Source organism: Saccopteryx leptura, chromosome 3, assembly GCF_036850995.1.
Source record: "Saccopteryx leptura isolate mSacLep1 chromosome 3, mSacLep1_pri_phased_curated, whole genome shotgun sequence".
Taxonomy (NCBI): domain Eukaryota; kingdom Metazoa; phylum Chordata; class Mammalia; order Chiroptera; family Emballonuridae; genus Saccopteryx; species Saccopteryx leptura.
The window spans coordinates 58,718,477-58,725,313 of record NC_089505.1 but is presented as its reverse complement, the minus strand read 5'-3'; positions in this window follow the sequence as shown (position 1 = coordinate 58,725,313).

The following is a 6,837-nucleotide window of genomic DNA, read 5'->3' as shown; positions in this document are numbered from 1 at the left end:
TCTGATCCCCGGATCAGTGCTCTGCCACCCAGCTCGAGGGAAAACACTGCACCATCCAATCCCAGGGCCAATGCTCCACTATCCGACCCCAGGATCAGTGCTCAGCTACCTGGACTTAGTATCAGTGCTCAGCCAACCAGCCCGAGGAAAAACACTTCAACATCCAATTCCAGGGCCAATGCTCCACCTTCCGACACCCGAATCTGTGCTCAGCCATCCAGCCCGAGGGAAAACACTTCACCATCCAATCCCAGGGCCAATGCTTTACCATCCGACCCTCGGATCAGTGTTCAGCCACCCAGCCTGAGGGAAAACACTTCACCATCCAATCCCAGGGCCAATGCTCCACCATCCGACCCCCCGACAATTGCTCAGCCTCCCAGCCCCACGGAAAACATTTCACCATCCAGCCCCAGGGCCAATGCTCCACACTCCGAAGCCAGGATCAGTGTTCAGATACCCAGCCCCAAGGCAAACACTTCAACATCCAGCCCCACGGCCAATGCTCCACCATCCGACCCCCGGATCAGTGCTCAGCCACCAAGCCCGAGGGAAAACACTTCACCATCCAATCCCAGGGCCAATGCTTCACCATCCGATCCCCGGATCAGTGCTCAGCCACCCAGCCCGAGGAAAAACACTTCTCCATTCAATCTAAGGGCCAATGCTTCACCATCCGATCCCCGGATCAGTGCTCAGCCACCCATCTCGAGGGAAAACACTTCACCATCCAATCCCAGGGCCAATGCTCCACCATCCGACCCCCGCATCAGTGCTCAGCCACCCAGCCCCAGGGCAAACACTTCACCATCCAGCCCCAGGGCCAATGCTCCACCATCGGACCCCAGGATCAGTGCTCAGCCACCCAGCCCCAGGGCAAACACTTCACCATCCAACCCCAGGGCCAATTCTCCACTATCCGACCCAATGATCAGTGCTCAGCCACCTGGACTTAGTATCAGTGCACAGCATACCAGCCCCAGGGAAAACACTTTACCATCCAAACGCAGGGCCAATGCTTCACCATCCGACCCCCGGAACAGTGCTCAGCCACCTACCCCGAGGGAAAACACTTCACCATCCAATCCCAAGGCCAATGCTCCACTACCCGACACCGGATCAGTGCTCAGCCACCCAGCCCCAGGGCAAACACTTCTTCATCCAACCCCAGGGCCAATGCTCCACCCTCCGACCCCCGGATCAGTGCTCAGCCACCCATCCCCAGGGCAAACACATCACCATCCAACCCCAGGGCCAATGCTTCACCCTCCGATCCCAGGATCAGTGCTCAGCCACCTGGACTTAGTATCAGTGCTCAGCCACACAGCCCGAGAGAAAACACTTCACCATCCAATCCCAGGGCCAATGCTCCACTATCCGACCCCCGGTTCAGTGCTCAGCCACCTAGCCCGAGGGAAAACACTTCACCATCCAATCCCAGGGCCAATGTTCCACTATCCGACCCCCGGATCAGTGCTCAGCCACCCAGCCCGAGGGAAAACACTTCAACATCCAATCCCAGGGCCAATGCTCCACCCTCCGACCCCAGGATCAGAGCTCAGACACCCAGGCCCAGGGCAAACACTTCACCATCCAACCCCGGGGCCAATACTCCACCCTCCGAACCCAGGATCAGTGCTCAGCCACCTGGACTTAGTATCAGTGATCAGCCACCCAGCCCTAGGAAAAACACTTCACCATCCAATCCCAGGGCCAATGCTCCACTATCTGACCCGAGGATCAGTGCTCAGCTACCTGGACATAGTATCAGTGCTCAGCCAACCAGCCGGAGGGAAAACACTTCACCATCCAATCCCAGGGCCAATACTCCACCATCCGACCCACGGATAAGTGCTCAGCCACCCAGCCCCAGGGAAAACATTTCACCATCCAGCCCCAGGGCCAGTGCTCCACCCTCCGACACCAGGATCTGTGCTCAGCCACCCAGTCCCAGGGCAAACCCTTCACCATCCAGCCCCAGGGACAATGCTCCACCATCGGACCCCAGGATCAGTGCTCAAGCCACCCAGCCCCTGGGCAAACAATTCACCATCCAACCCCAGGGCCAATGCTCCACCCTCCGACCCCAGGATTAGTGTTCAGCCACCTGGACTTAATATCAGGGCTCAGCCACCCAGGCCGAGGGAAAACACTTCACCATCCAATCCCAGGGCCAATGCTTCACCATCCGACCCCCGGATCAGTGCGCTGCCACCCAGCTTGAGGGAAAACACTGCACCATCCAATCCCAGGGCCAATGCTCCACCATCCGACCCCCGGATCAGTGCTCAGCCACCCAGACCGAGGGAAAACACTTCAACATCCAATCCCAGGGCCAATGCTCCACACTCCGACCCCAGGATCAGAGCTCAGACACCCAGGCCCAGGGCAAACACTTCACCATCCAACCCCAGGGCCAATACTCCACCCTCCGAACCCAGGATCAGTGCTCAGCCACCTGGACTTAGTATCAGTGCTCAGCCACCCAGTCGGAGGGAAAACACTTCACCATCCAATCCCAGGGCCAATGCTCCACCATCCGATCCCCGCATCAGTGCTCAGCCACACAGCTCCAGGGAAAACATTTCACCATCCAGCCCCAATGCCAATGCTCCACCCTCCGACCCCAGGATCAGTGCTCAGCCACCCAGCCCCAGGGCAAACACTTCACCATCCAGCCCCAGGGCCAATGCTCCACCATCGGACCCCAGGATCAGTGCTCATCCACACAGCCCCAGGCCAAACACTTCACCATCCAACCCCAGGGCCAATGCTCCACCCTCCGAATCCAGGATCAGTGCTCAGCCACCTGGACTTAGTATCAGTGCTCAGCCACCCAGCTCGAGGAAAAACACTTCACCATCCAATCCCAGGGCCAATTCTCCACTATCCGACCCAATGATCAGTGCTCAGCCACCTGGACTTAGTATCAGTGCACAGCATACCAGCCCGATGGAAAACACTTTACCATCCAAACGCAGGGCCAATGCTTCACCATCCGACCCCCGGATCAGTGCTCAGCCACCTAGCCCGAGGGAAAACACTTCACCATCCAATCCCAAGGATAATGCTCCACTACCCGACACCGGATCAGTGCTCAGCCACCCAGCCCCAGGGCAAACACTTCACCATCCAACCCCAGGGCCAATGCTCCACCCTCCGACCCCAGGATCAGTGCTCAGCCACCCAGCCCCAGGGCAAACACTTCACCATCCAGCCCCAGGGCCAATGCTCCACCATGGAACCCCAGGATTAGTGCTCAGCCACCCAGCCCCAGGGCAAACACTTCACCATCCAACCCCAGGGCCAATGCTCCACCCTCCGACCCCAGGATCAGTGCTCAGCCACCTGGACTTAGTATCAGTGCTCAGCCACCCAGCCCCAGGGCAAACACTTCACCATCCAACCCCAGGGCCAATGCTCCACCCTCCGACCCCGGGATCATTGCTAAGCCACCTGGACTTAGTATCAGTGCTCAGCCACCCAGCCCGAGGGAAAACACTTCACCATCCAATCCCAGGGCCAATGCTTCACCATCCGACCCCGGATCAGTGCTCAGCCACCCAGCCCGAAAAAAAAACACTTCACCATCCATTCCCAGGGGCAATGCTCCACCATCCGACCCCAGGATCAGTGCTCAGCACCCATCCCCAGGGCAAACACATCACCATCCAACCCCAGGGCCAATGCTCCACCCTCCGACCCCAGGATTAGTGTTCAGCCACCTGGACTTAATATCAGGGCTCAGCCACCCAGGCCGAGGGAAAACACTTCACCATCCAATCCCAGAGCCAATGCTTCACCATCCGACCCCCGGATCAGTGCGCTGCCACCCAGCTTGAGGGAAAACACTGCACCATCCAATCCCAGGGCCAATGCTTCACTATCTGACCCCCGGATCAGTGCTCTGCCAACCAGCTCGAGGGAAAACACTGCACCATCCAATCCCAGGGCCAATGCTCCACTATCTGACCCCAGGATCAGTGCTCAGCTACCTGGACTTAGTATCAGTGCTCAGCCAACCAGCCCGAGGGAAAACACTTCACCATCCAATCCCAGGGCCAATGCTCCACCATCCGATCCCCCGACAATTGCTCAACCACCCAGCCCCAGGGAAAATATTTCACCATCCAGCCCCAGGGCCAATGCTCCACACTCCGAAGCCAGGATCAGTGCTCAGATAGCCAGCCCCAAGGCAAACACTTCAACATCCAGCCCCATGTCCAATGCTCCACCATCCGACCCCCGGATCAGTGCTCAGCCACCCATCCCGAGGGAAAACACTTCACCATCCAATCCCAGGGCCAATGCTCCACCATCCGATCCCCGCATCAGTGCTCAGCCACACAGCCCCAGGGAAAACATTTCACCATCCAGCCCCAGGGCCAATGCTCCACCCTCCGACCCCAGGATCAGTGCTCAGCCACCCAGCCCCAGGGCAAACACTTCACCATCCAGCCCCAGGGCCAATGCTCCACCATGGAACCCCAGGATAAGTGCTCAGCCACCCAGCCCCAGGGCAAACACTTCACCATCCAACCCCAGGGCCAATGCTCCACCCTCCGACCCCAGGATCATTGCTCAGCCACCTGGACTTAGTATCAGTGCTCAGCCACCCAGCCCCAGGGCAAACACTTCACCATCCAACCCCAGGGCCAATGCTCCACCCTCCGACCCCGGGATCATTGCTAAGCCACCTGGACTTAGTATCAGTGCTCAGCCACCCAGCCCGAGGGAAAACACTTCACCATCCAATCCCAGGGCCAATGCTTCACCATCCGACCCCGGATCAGTGCTCAGCCACCCAGCCCGAGAAAAAACACTTCACCATCCAATCCCAGGGGCAATTCTCCACCTTTCGACCCCCGGATCAGTGCTCAGCCACCCATCCCCAAGGCAAACACATCACCATCCAACCCCAGGGCCAATGCTTCACCCTCCGATCCCAGGATCAGTGCTCAGCCACCTGGACTTAGTATCAGTGCTCAGCCACACAGCCCGAGGGAAAACACTTCACCATCCAATCCCAGGGCCAATGCTCCACTATCCGACCCCCGGTTCAGTGCTCAGCCACCTAGCCCCCGGGAAAACACTTCACCATCCAATCCCAGGGCCAATGTTCCACTATCCGACCCCCGGATCAGTGCTCAGCCACCCAGCCCGAGGGAAAACACTTCAACATCCAATCCCAGGGCCAATGCTCCACCCTCCGACCCCAGGATCAGAGCTCAGACACCCAGTCCCAGGGCAAACACTTCACCATCCAACCCCGGGGCCAATACTCCACCCTCCGAACCCAGGATCAGTGCTCAGCCACCTGGACTAAGTATCAGTGCTCAGCCACCCAGCCCTAGGAAAAACACTTCACCATCCAATCCCAGGGCCAATGCTCCACTATCTGACCCGAGGATCAGTGCTCAGCTACCTGGACATAGTATCAGTGCTCAGCCAACCAGCCGGAGGGAAAACACTTCACCATCCAATCCCAGGGCCAATACTCCACCATCCGACCCCCGGATCAGTGCTCAGCCACCCAGCCCCAGGGAAAACATTTCACCATCCAGCCCCAGGGCCAGTGCTCCACCCTCCGACACCAGGATCTGTGCTCAGCCACCCACTCCCAGGGCAAACCCTTCACCATCCAGCCCCAGGGCCAATGCTCCACCATCGGACCCCAGGATCAGTGCTCAAGCCACCCAGCCCCTGGGCAAACAATTCACCATCCAACCCCAGGGCCAATGCTCCACCCTCCGACCCCAGGATTAGTGTTCAGCCACCTGGACTTAATATCAGGGCTCAGCCACCCAGGCCGAGGGAAAACACTTCACCATCCAATCCCAGGGCCAATGCTCCACCATCCGACCCCCGGATCAGTGCTCAGCCACCCAGACCGAGGGAAAACACTTCAACATCCAATCCCAGGGCCAATGCTCCACACTCCGACCCCAGGATCAGAGCTCAGACACCCAGGCTCAGGGCAAACACTTCACCATCCAACCCCAGGGACAATACTCCACCCTCCGAACCCAGGATCAGTGCTCAGCCACCTGGACTTAGTATCAGTGCTCAGCCACCCAGCCGGAGGGAAAACACTTCACCATCCAATCCCAGGGCCAATGCTCCACCATCCGATCCCCGCATCAGTGCTCAGCCACACAGCCCCAGGGAAAACATTTCACCATCCAGCCCCAGGGCCAATGCTCCACCCTCCGACCCCAGGATCAGTGCTCAGCCACCCAGCCCCAGGGCAAACACTTCACCATCCAGCCCCAGGGCCAATGCTCCACCATCGGACCCCAGGATCAGTGCTCAGCCACCCAGCCCCAGGGCAAACACTTCACCATCCAACCCCAGGGCCAATGCTCCACCCTCCGAATCCAGGATCAGTGCTCAGCCACCTGGACTTAGTATCAGTGCTCAGCCACCCAGCTCGAGGAAAAACACTTCACCATCCAATCCCAGGGCCAATTCTCCACTATCCGACCCAATGATCAGTGCTCAGCCACCTGGACTTAGTATCAGTGCACAGCATACCAGCCCGAGGGAAAACACTTTACCATCCAAACGCAGGGCCAATGCTTCACCATCCGACCCCCGGATCAGTGCTCAGCCACCTAGCCCGAGGGAAAACACTTCACCATCCAATCCCAAGGCCAATGCTCCACTACCCGACACCGGATCAGTGCTTAGCCACCCAGCCCCAGGGCAAAAACTTGACCATCCAACCCCAGGGCCAATGCTCCACCCTCCGACCCCAGGATCAGTGCTCAGCCACCCAGCCCCAGGGCAAATACTTCACCATCCAGCCCCAGGGCCAATGCTCCACCATGGGACCCC